The sequence below is a fragment of the Xiphias gladius genome, chromosome 10, assembly GCF_016859285.1.
Source record: "Xiphias gladius isolate SHS-SW01 ecotype Sanya breed wild chromosome 10, ASM1685928v1, whole genome shotgun sequence".
Taxonomy (NCBI): domain Eukaryota; kingdom Metazoa; phylum Chordata; class Actinopteri; order Istiophoriformes; family Xiphiidae; genus Xiphias; species Xiphias gladius.
In genome coordinates, this window is record NC_053409.1 from 3,639,290 (window position 1) to 3,651,757 (window position 12,468).

General features: G+C 38.3%; 1 pseudogene; it reads right to left on the reverse strand.

Annotated features, from left to right (window-relative positions):
- Positions 1-12,054: 12,054 nt before the first annotated feature.
- On the reverse strand, positions 12,055-12,223 carry LOC120795975 (annotated as a pseudogene).
- Positions 12,224-12,468: the final 245 nt, after the last annotated feature.

The following is a 12,468-nucleotide window of genomic DNA, read 5'->3' on the forward strand; positions in this document are numbered from 1 at the left end:
TAGAATATATTCATATTTTTATTTTGATTCAATTTATTTTCTGTCTCTATAGTTCTAAAGTATATTTTATGAATTGTAATGCATTTTTTTGCAGGCATTTCGTATCCCCTTTGCAATCCAAGCCTGTCTCTATAATTTTGATTTCTGATATATTGTTTTATTGGACAGTTTTTGTCATATAATGATCTAAATAGTTTAGATATTTTCATAGGCTTTGTCAAAATCTTCTTCCTTATATACTGTTTTCCAGTTTTGTTTTAATGATTCATCTTTAAATGAATATAATTTATTGGCATCCTTATCCTTCCTATAATCACAGTCATAGATCACAAAAACTGGCAAATGGTCACTGAGGTCATCAATTAAAAGTCTGCTTACTGTGTTGCCATCCATAATATTTGTAAATATATTATCTTTTACAGTGGCACAGTGTAATGCTATTCTGCTTGGTCTACTGATCACTGGATATAAAATCGCACTATAAATTGCATCCATTTGCATCAGTCATTGTGTGCTTATTAGGATTTAACAGGTCTATGTATAATTGTCCACAAATATATGCTATCTCTCACTAGGAAAAGTGTCCATGGATGTGACAACCTGTTAACCTTTAACCTATAAAGGTTAACTAAAAAAGCCTAACCTAACCAATTGGCTGTACTTTACTGTTTTAAGTACATATTTCTAGTTGTTCGTTTACAAGTGAAATTAGGTGTAAACACAGCCTACACCAATTAAGTATTAATTAATTAATGATAATATGGGGTTTTATTTACCTTGAACTGCTGGCAAAAGTGGTTCTTTCAGATTCATTTAGTTATTCATTAACTTAATCATTAATTATTCATTAATTCTCTGCCTGCTTTGCCATGTTAACTAACTGTTTTGTCATTTCAGACCCGGCCATTTCCACCTGCCCTGCAGTAACCCCAGCCCTTCCAGTCCCCACCTGCTGACCTGTTCCCCATACCCTCATTAGCTACTTAGTATACTGTGTATACTAATCCACTTGCACTTTGCCAGATTGTCTATTGTGCCATTCCAGCTCTAGCTTGCTGGGTTTTTCCCACTTGGCTTCTTGTAATTACGGTTTAAACGACATGACATGAAAGCAGCATAAACTGCAAGCATGGGGTTAGGGGACATTTTTAATTAAGGCTTGTGGAATATGTATTTGGCATTGAAAAAAAATATTTAAAAAAAAAAAAAAGAAACTTATAAGTAATCCAGTGTTCTTGTTCCCATAAATACCCCCATGTGCTCTGTATGAAGGAAATGCTCTCAACATTTTTGTTAGGCCTTATGTCAAAGAGTATCCTCACAAAGATAAAAGTACAAGTACTTTTATCTTTGTGCATGAGTGTGTGTTCATTCATATGCACACATCCCAACATGCCTACACATATAAACACACACATGTATGCTGGTATATACACTTAACTCCTTCCAGATACAGGTCTAGAAGAAGAGGGGTGAGGTGGAGGAGGCATGGAGGAGAAATGGAGCGGGGAATGGGGTCAAGGGGTGAAAGAGCTTCCAGATGCTGAGACTGTTTCTTTTTCAAATGAAATTTCCTCCTCGCTTCCTTTTTTGGCTGCAAATCTGTGTGTGCGCGCGTGTTTCTCAAACAAAAATCTTGAGAGTGTTTTTGACAATTCCTTCATTGAGATCATCTGATCAGAATTTATCTGATAATATATAAACACATATGTGCTTCTTTTTTTTTTCCAGGAGTCCTCTCTGCATGCAGGCTTCTCTCTGTAATGTTTCTGGGCAGATCAGCAACTCAGGCACAGACAAAGACCCAGGACACAAGGTAAAGTTAAAAAAAGGCAAATTTAATTCCTGGAAAGCCAGTCACACAGACTGAATCAAACTAACAAATCCAGGCAGGGAGTTGGCAAAAATCAAAAAAAAAACAAAAAACAAAGCTGAGTCCAAAACCATAGAGACTAACACTAGGAGAAATGCTGGAAAGCAATAAACACACTAGGATGAACAAAGACAATCTGTCAGGGGAATAGGAAAATCAGGGGAGTATATATAAAGGGTTGGCTGATAGCAAAACCAGTGACAGGTGAGTAATTGGAAGCAGGTGTGGATGATCAAGTGAGTGGGAGACACATGAGGGCAGGATCTGAAACAAGACATATGAGTACTTCAAAATAAAACAGGAAACACAACAGGCAAAGATTAACGGAATGTTACAGTACCCCCCTTCTAAAGGATGGCTCCAGACATCCGAGGTTGGTTTGGGTGGTGCCGATGAAAGTCCCTGATGAAGGACTGGTCCAGAATGTCTTTAGAGGAGACCTAGGACCTCTCTTCCACCCAATATCCCTTCCAGTCGACTAGGTATTGGCGACCATGGCCCCTGCGGCAGACTGCCAACAGACACATCACTGTGTAAAGCATGCTCTACATTAATGACCTGGGGCTCCCCATGAAGTTGGTAATCATGAAGGCCACCCCGGATCATTCAGTGGGGTAGGACAGGGGCTGGAGCTCAAAGGTCAGGGTGCAGAGAGTCAGAAAAGAGCGTTAGATACTTGGGTCACCATCATACTTCTTAATATGTGGCACCCATGGTTTAGGACTAGAAGCTGGCTGACTTTCAGGCATAGCAGGTGGTGGTTGAGCGAGTGGGACGGACACCAAGGAAACCTAGGACCTGTTGTGTCTGGGCGGAAAGGTCATGGAGCTGGTCGGTCATGGTAGCTTGGAAGGCGTCCTGTCTGACGTGAATCCCCTGAACCCCGCTGATCAGAGTAGTCAACAGTTGCTCGTGGTCATGAAGTCTCTTTCCCTTAGACTGGAGACTCGAACGGAGAACGCTATTCTCTGCTGAGTCTGCTATGTCAAGTCAAAAACCATAGAGACTAACACTAGGAGAAATGCTGGAAACAAATTAGTTTTATTACAGTGCACTATTTATTTGTGTCCTTCTGTTGTGGGAGCTGCAGAGAGAAATAAATGGGCTTATTATTTATAGACAAACCCAGCTGTTAATAATCGAGAAGGTCTAGTGTTTCTCCTATACCCCAGCAGTAATCAGCTGCTGAAATATGAACGCCACTGATTTTTTTTTCTTACGAGAGAGGAGAGGTGGAGAGGAGAGGACAAGAGAGGAGGAGAGGGCTCCGTCTTATTTCTTTAGAAACTAACATTATATTATTTTGCACTACAGACGCTTCATATTGAGGTCAGTTCACACACCTGTGAGTAAAGCATCACAACAAGAAACTTTGTCTTACCTGATAATGACAGCACAACAATTATAAAAAGTACATGTTAAATGTCAACAATGAAGCAAGCAATGCTGATAATGAATTCAGGATTATTATTCACCATGGGGAAAACATTCCTGCAACTTACAGTAACACTACAGCGAATGCTCTCATTTGATAGGAACACGCAAGGAAACACATATCTGTGAAAGAAAAGAATTTAGAAGATACATCTTGACTCAAAGATAGTAGGTATTCCACATGCACTGATTGTTTTCTTCCTGTAGGCAGGCCTTACAATAGGGCCACTGTGATGTATTTAAGCTGTCAATCTCAAAGACAACTGACAGATTCCCTCAAATAGATATTAATGTTGCATATTATTTGGATAGGATTTCCTTGAAGAAATATTGTACATATACGTTATTTTTATCATTGAAATTGTCATTACATTTAAATAAATTAGCACTGTTTAACACAGTATGGTGGTGCAAAAAGTACAGTCAAGAATGAATAGCTAGCTAGTCACTAGCTAGCTGTTATTCACGTTAACGATCACCCAGTGGGTGATATGGGTCACACATGCTTGTTTGTCAAATCACATTTGGATATCCACATGACTTTAAAAGACTGGCTAATCAAAAGCAGATAGAGAAGTGATGCCAGTGATGATGAGGAGGAGGTTACTTCAGTAAAGTTAGGGGGGACTTGAGTTGGGTCTTTCTTCTGTCTGGAAGCAATATTTTGAAAGGGGAACAAATTGATACACAATTGTTTGTAGATACTAAGTTTTGAAGTGGTTTTACATCTTGCTAAATACAGTTCTATTGATCACATGCAAAAAAAATTGAAAAAAAAATTAATGCCCTTCCTGCTGCTACCACTCCATCCTAGGGAAAACACTGGGGTCCCTGACCAGCTTCTGAGAAAGTGTTTATGTAAAGCTGCACTGATCATGAATGTTTATTAATAATGGGTCAAATGAAATGAAAAAGTTCTGTATTTACCTGCTCAGTAGCAGACCGACAAAGTTAGACTAGCTGGTGATCATAGCGGGGCATTTAGCAGGTACCGAGCCAGATATTTCCCTCATGAGTTGGTAGATATCAAAACAAAACTAAAAGAGAGCAAATATTGGACTTGGATTCATCAGGTGGACACAAACACCACTCCAAATGAATGATCATGTTGCTCTGTAACTGTTGGATATGGAAATAAACAAATGTATGCTAACACATTAGCCATGACAGCTTTATAATGTTTTAATGTGTCAATATTGTGTTTACAGCTTTCTTCTGCTGTTCCCACAGGGCCAATAAATACAATTAATACTGTTTTAACTAAAGCCAATAGTCTATAGGGAACAATGTAATTTTCTATGCTTAAATAGTTGGCTTAGAAGTTTAGAAGCTAACGGTAGCCAGTTAGCAAATACACTGTTTCATTTGGCCCTTCTCACTCTGACAACAAAATAGCCATTGTTTGGGTGTTGTGTTTAATAACTGAACACAAAACAGGCATTTTTCACAGAGGACATTTTGATATGTGACATTAAAAATCACAGGTGTAAATAATAAAATTAATGATTTGTTTTCAGCTGCTTCTGTTTCAGGGTCCTTGTATTGTTCATACTAATTTACTGCCACACTGTTATGGTGACACTTGAATAAGAACACAGCCTTTGTTAATTTTATTAACAACACCTGTGATTCTGCTGCTGTGAGAAAGTTCCATATTACATTTGCAAATTATCAGGTAAAAACACTTTCTCTCATAACTCAGTTTTCAAATCTGACTAAACGGAATATAATACACCATTCCTTTGGAGTGCATTGACATTTTCATGCTGTGCACTGGACTTAGGAACACAATTTGGAATACCTCCACACCTGGTCATTCATGCCATTATCGAATCAGCCAATGTGGCAGCAGCAGTTACAGGTCAGGAGCTTCAGTTAATGTTCATATCAAACAACAAACGGGGAAAAATGTGATTTTGACTTTGACCATGGCATGATTGTTGGTGCCAGACGGTCGGGTTTGAGTATTTCTGAAACTGCTGATCCCCAAGGACTTTCAGCAAGAACAATAAAAACAGTCTCTAGAGTTTACTCAGAATGGTGCCAAAACCATAAAACATCCAGGGAGCTGCATTTCTGTGGACTGAAATACCTTGTTGATAAGAGAAGTCAGAGGAGAATGGCCAGACTGGTTCGAGCTGAGAGAAAGGCTATGGTACATCAGATAACCGCTCTTTACAACTGTGTTGAGCAGAAAAGCATCTCAGAATACACAAAACAACGAGCCTTTATGAGGAGGGGCTACAACAGCAGGAGACCACTTTGGGTTCCACTCTTGTAAGCTGAGAACAGAAATCTGAGGCTGCTGTGGGCACAGGCTCACCAAAACTGGAAAGTTTAAGACTGGAAAAACGCCTAGTCTGATCAATCTGGATTTCTGCTAAGGCTTGCATATGTTAGAGTCAGAATTTGGCATCAACAGCATGGACCCAGCCTGTCTTGTGTCAACAGTCCAAGCTGGTGGTGCACTGATGTGGGGATGTGGGGGATGTTTTCTTGGTACACTTTGTGCCCCCTTAATACCTATCAGTCATAGTTTGAAATGCATTACCCTATCTGAGTATTGTTGCTGACCATGTGTAGTCCTTTATGATCACAGTTTACCCATCCTCTAATGCTACTTCCAGCGAGATGATGCACCATGTCACAAAGCAAAAGTTGTCTCAAACTGATTTCATGAACAGGACAATGAGTTCAGTGTACTTCAGTGGCCTCTCCTGTCACATGATCTGGATCCAAAAGAACACCTTTTGGATGTGGTAGAACGGAAGATTGGCAGCATGAATGAATGATATGATGCAATCATGTAAACATGAACCAGAATCTCAAAGGAATGTTTCCAACATCTTGTGGAATTCATGCCATGAAGAATTGAGGCTGTTTTGAGAGCAAAGCAAGGTCTTTTTAGTATGGTATTCCAAATAAAGTGCTCACTGAGTGTATATTTGATATGAATGGTTCTAATAATTGTATTGTGATATTCTGTTTTAATTTATTTGGACCGACTAGGCTCTCAGCAAGCTACTGGTGGTGTAATGAAGCAGCTCTTCGACTGGTGTAAGTCAAGAGACAAGGCTGATGAAAACTTGGAAAGGTGGGTGTAAGGCAGTAGTGGTATAAATATGAGGATAGTGTCAATATTTACCCATGTATGCCACCATGGTATGTTTGTATCTGTGTGTGAGTGTGAGTATATGAGTGTGTTGTACCCTTTGAGTATAGCTAAAGTATGTCTGAATGTTCAGAGGACCTCACCAAACTGTCGATCCCTGTGGCCTCTAGATAATTGTTCCCATATTTTCCCAGGTTTGTGGTCTGACTTAACTGTTGTACCTGGTGTGTGTGTGTGTGTGTGTGTGTGTGTGTGTGTGTGTGTGTGTGTGTGTGTGTGTGTGTGTGTGTGTGTGTGTGTGTGTCTGTGTACATCTGTGGAAGCCATCACTCTGAAAATGGAGAGAGTAAGAAGGGGAAAATAATGTCATACTTGTTATTTTTTCCTTCCTAGAAAAGCTGGAGTATGAGCTGTCAAACAGATGATTCAAGGTCAGACCTGACCCAGTGGGTGGCAGTGCATGACCTGATGTACTGTATGTGTATATATGTGTATATGTATACTGTATGCGGGTGTGGTGGAGGTTGAACCTAAAAGTCTTGTAAGTTCATCATAGACTATACAGCATTGCATTGCATCTCCATATAGTTACATTCAGTCAATTTTGAGCTTGATTATTTTCATCATGGCAAGAGATCCTTTAAATCAATATGCAAAATTACAAAACTGGTAGATTTAATTATCTATGTTTTGCAAAATTCTCAGTAAAAATTCTCCACTCTTAATTTATTGATGGAGACACTACTCCAGCCTCTTTTCTATGATCCAGACTGTGCAATTTGTACAATACAACATATAAGTAAAGGAAGTCTACTTTTCTTTGTAATCCTGATTTCAAATGGAGAATCCATGCATTTAAATTTGAATATATTTTCATCCACTTTCTGTGGTTACAGCCATCAGTGCACACAAACTGACAAAACCAAATATTATCGTATTGCTATTAGTTCTCAGAAATTAGGTCTAAGACATAGTAAACTTTGTCCAGATATGCAAACTTCCCAAGTTTGTACTCCGCTCAACCTGGAGGCTGGAATCTCTCAAAGAGTCCCTTGGAGAGATGAGAAAGAAAAAGTATATACTTCTGTAACACAAAATTACTTTTATTATTATTTTACAATTTTTAAAAATTTTTCCTGTGAAATACTGGATACTTTCAGCTCTACAGGTCTCTAAAAGTTTGAAAAGGAAAATGGAAAAATCGGTTTTGGTTTACTTATTCACAACTAATGTGAACCCATAGGCCATAACCCTGGGATTAGAAGACACTAGAAGACCTGCAAAGCGATGATCCATTTTAAGGAGTCAAAAGCCAAAAACGTTGGGAACCACTGATCTACACACAGTACATATCATCATAGAAAAAAAGAAAGGAAAAAAAAAACATTGGATAACATAAAAAAATTTCAACAAGCTAACAGTTTTGCAAGAACATGATTCAAAAGAAGTACAATGTTCAAAATAAAATATGTAAGTGTGTCCTTCAAATCACTGTACTGTAACAGTACTTTGAGAGTTAGTCATTTAAATTAGCTTGCACTGCCCCCTGCTGGCACCTTGTGAATAACCAGCACAACCATCTAAACGAGAGTTAAAAGAGTCTTTCATCCTGTCATACATCAGATGAAAGAAGTATAAAATAAATGCACCTGTGTCCCTTGCAAAATATTGTCAAAAAAGAATTGTGCATAGCTCTTTATAGAGAGTTTTAGTGCCATTCAAACTCTTCTTTGCCAAGGTTGTTAAATTTATAAAAAATATAAATTATTAAAATACTTATCTTCATGAAAATAAAGGACATTGAATACACAATTTTCTTTGAAAAAAATAACAGTATTTAATTATTTTTTGTTTTGTTTTACAGTGAACCTACTAAAATGTGAATTATAAAAAAATCTTTGTACATCAACAGTATATATTAACCTGAAATTTAAAGGGAAATTAATAAGCAGTTTCTCGAATTGTCTTTTAGTGTGTCAAACATATCCAAAACCTTCTAAAATGGCTGAAATGTGCTTGCCAATATTTCAAGAAATAATGAAAAGGTTTTTTTTGTTGTTGTTGTTTCTTTTTTTTTTGGACAGATAATCTCGTAAAGCTAAAGACAAACATATTTACAAGTACTAACAACCAAAAATGAGGAAACTTCAATTGGGTATAAAGATCCAAACCTCTCTAAACAACAATATGGAGCACTATTGTCCAGGCAGATTACTTTGTTTGGGTGACTTTAAAACTATTCACAAGAATTTTATAACATCTTAATTTAAGCCATGCCAGGCCATGGTTTAAATTCAGTTCTAAATCCTCTGGCCCTCTGCAGCTCATGCCACTCTATGAAGCAGTGACGACTTGGGATTATGCACATAGGGGAATTACCAGACCTGTATTTGAACTTGTCTTGTCCCGATGATCTGAACCATAAAACCAAGTAATATTAACTAAACTAATGTTCTGACTGTACAACCTAACAATAGCATATAGACTTTGACAATGAAAGTTAACCTGGTGACCTTGTTTGGATTAGTGACTTTAGAGAAAGTTTAACTTTTGATTCATTGTATTTCATCATTATAAAATAGATATTAGATTATGGAAGATGATGATTATATCATGATAATGATTAGATTATAGAAGATTATAATGTATATATAATATATATTTACAGTTTTTTGTCAATAGCTATGGCACAATTCTCGAAGGACAACGAATATTTTCAAAACAACATGTACAAACCTCCAAACCACTGGGCAGTTGTTCACAACAGATTTGAATTTCTCATTCTTTTAAATAAATTGCAAGTATTTTAGCACATCTATGTAAAGTACAATTGTCTACAATTTGCGCAATAACCAATTATATATATATCTTGCTGATCAAAACTGATTACGTTGCTTCTCAGCTTAATAGTTCTACTCTCCAAAACATGTATGAAGATAGATAGATAGATAGATAGATAGATAGATAGATAGATAGATAGATAGATAGATACTAAAGACTTGAACTGCAAAGTCCTGTAAATGTGAGATTGTTGATGCAGTAGATAAATACAAATACAGTAACAATTTCCATGGAAATGTGAGTGCAATGTGTAATGTACTGAAGAAAGTGGATTGAGAAAATGGATTGAGCCCAAAATATTTTTCAATGTGTAATGTAAAACCTTGTACTGTTGAAATCTGCATCTGAATAGTATTCAGTTTTGATACAAAATGACACTCAATTAGTGAGAAAAAATAAAATTCTAGTACAATAAACAATCAGTGTCAATGAAAAATATGACAAGACTGAAATGTGGATATAAGGAACATTTCCAGGGTCCACTGCCATACTGACAAAACATCTAAACATTTTGACCACCATAATTTTACACAATGCCGAAGGAACATTTTGTTTTGAGGGTACTGAATTTTTATGTGAGACAATAACTTTGTTTTGAAGCATGAGTTAAATGCTTTGGGGTGATTTGAATCCTTTTGCAGGTGTTTGGGTTGTGCTCAAGGGTTGTGCTATACCATCTAAGCTATTTTGACAAATGCACCGGGAGCTTAGACAGTGTCAACGCTGTTTCGAGAAATGAAAAAAAGCAACTTAGAAAAACAGTAATATATATAGTTATGAACAGGTTGCAAGGTTATTAGTAAGATTCACTTACTTGCCAGTTTATTAGATCAATTTTGCTGCATTATACCAAAACGCAATACAATTCAATAGCACCACCAACTAGCACCTCCAAAATGACCATAGTTTCAAACAGTTTCAACACAAACTGAAAATTATAACCTTCTCGAAGGAGGCTTTATGGCAGGACTATTGTATTAGATTGCAGCACTTTTAGCTTGATGTACCTAATGAAGGGTAATCATGATTGTTGCAGCACATGCCACGTGTTTTTCATCACCTTTTGTTTCAGATCCAAGTTAGAAGTAAGTATCAGTAGAATCAGTGTATCACTCAGTTATATTGACAGCAGAGAGTGATCTTCAGCAAGGTGAAATGTAAATTATCTGATTGTGACCTCCAGCATGCACTGGGACATTTGCAGCTGAGCAGCAAGCGGTTGGGATGAGAGCCATTACGTCCAAGTCCGAGGCCATGGCTATCTGCCAGAAAAAGGTGGACTGCTCCCTGTGGGTTGGGAGCAGGTTTCTGCCTCAAGTGGAGGAGTTTTAAGTATATCAGGGACTTGTTCAATAGTGACTGAGTGAAAATGGAGTGTGAGTTTGACAGGTAGATTGGTGCAGCATCGGCAGTAATGCAGGCACTTTACCGCACCATTGTGGTGGAGAGGGAGCTGAGCTGGAGGGCAAAGCTTTCGATTTACCAGTCGATCTATGTTTCAACGCTCACCTACAGTCATATGCTTTCAGTAGTGCTGCTCCTCCGCGTTGAAAGGAGCCAGTTGAGGGGGTTCAGGCCTCTGATCAGGATACCTTCTGGGCGCCTTTCCATTGGAGGTTTTCCAGGCACGTCCATCCGGTAGGTGGCCACAGGGTAGGCGCAGAACATGCTGGAGAGACTATATATCTCATCTGAACTGGGAACACCGCAGGGTCCCCCAGGAGGCCCTGGAAAGCATTGCTGGGGAGAGGGACATCTGGACTACCTTGCTTTTGGTCACATCCTGCATCAATTACTGTAATGCCACGTTCTCCTTAAAAGGCTCCAGCACATTCAAAACTCTGCAGCTAGAATTATTACTGGTTCTAAATCCACTGACTCATCTAGCTTCACTGGCTACCTCTGACCTACAGGTCCTATGACCTACAGGTTCTTCTCATCAAATTAAAAGCCCTTCATGGTCTTGCCCCCTCCTGTCTCACAGATCTCCTCCAATCCTACTCACTCCCTGTCCCCTCTGATCCTCTTTAGCAGATCTCCTGTCTGCCCCAGACCTTAAACTTTCTGGCATGGGTTTGAGAGAGCTTGCTCTGTTGTGGCACCCTGTCTTTGGAATTCTCTGCTCCCTCATACCTGGCTACTGAACTTGATCCCACAATTCAAAACTGCTATTAAAACCCACTTATTCAGAACTGCATTTTATTAAATTTAGTTATTCCTTCTTTTTTTAGATGAAATTTTTTTTTGTCAGGTTTGCTGTTTATATTTTCCCGTAAGTTACTGTTTATTAATGCTCTTTCTGACTTTCTTGCTACTGTTCAATGGTGATGTAAGCAGACCATGAGTGCCTTGAAAGGCACCTGGAAATGACATTACAGCCTCTCACTACTTTTTGACACAATGCAGGAATACACTTGTTAATCACATTTAAAACAGGGGCATGTTCAGCCCTGACAAAAAGTGGCAAAACATTTATTTAAATGTGAACGGTGGTGGTTGAACATCCTATTGTGTTACATATTTGCACTGCCTTTTATATACGGCAGGATTTATATATACATTGCTGCTGATTGGGTAACACCTCTGACATCCCACCAATTGAGAGAAAACGTACCTCAAAGCATACTGTTTCACACCGTTTTGAGGAAACATGTCATGCAACCTGCAACCTACAAAACAGTGCGCACCATTTTCAAACTGAATGTGCCCCTGACTTCTAGGCGCTCTAGGACTTTTTTTATTGCGCTTGAAGAAACTGTATCTTTATATTGTAGGGGAACAACATGGAGCCAAACACTACATAGCAATCCAAGATTTACCATTTATACAAAGTGTAGAAAAAAATTGCCACAGCTGACCGTATTTCAAATCATCCAGGAAGGATTTTGGGTTAAGTTTTCAACCAGCAAAAGTCACACCTCAGCAGAACTTCACAGACTATGAAATTGCTTCTGCAAAAGAATACAAAGGCTAAAGTAATACTGTTAATTCTGATCCATACAACTTAGTTCTTTGAAAGCAGTTTGATTATTGATTTGTTGAACATGGATGAAGTTATCTCGTAGCGGCACTTTAAATGAAGGCAACATGAGTAGAGAGTTAAAACCATGAGAACCATTTGTTTGATAGACTGAGTGCTGATCATGTGGTTGCAGTTTCATAAGGTAGGTGACTTGGAAATCTGTCTAGTATGCACTGGGGGAAATAG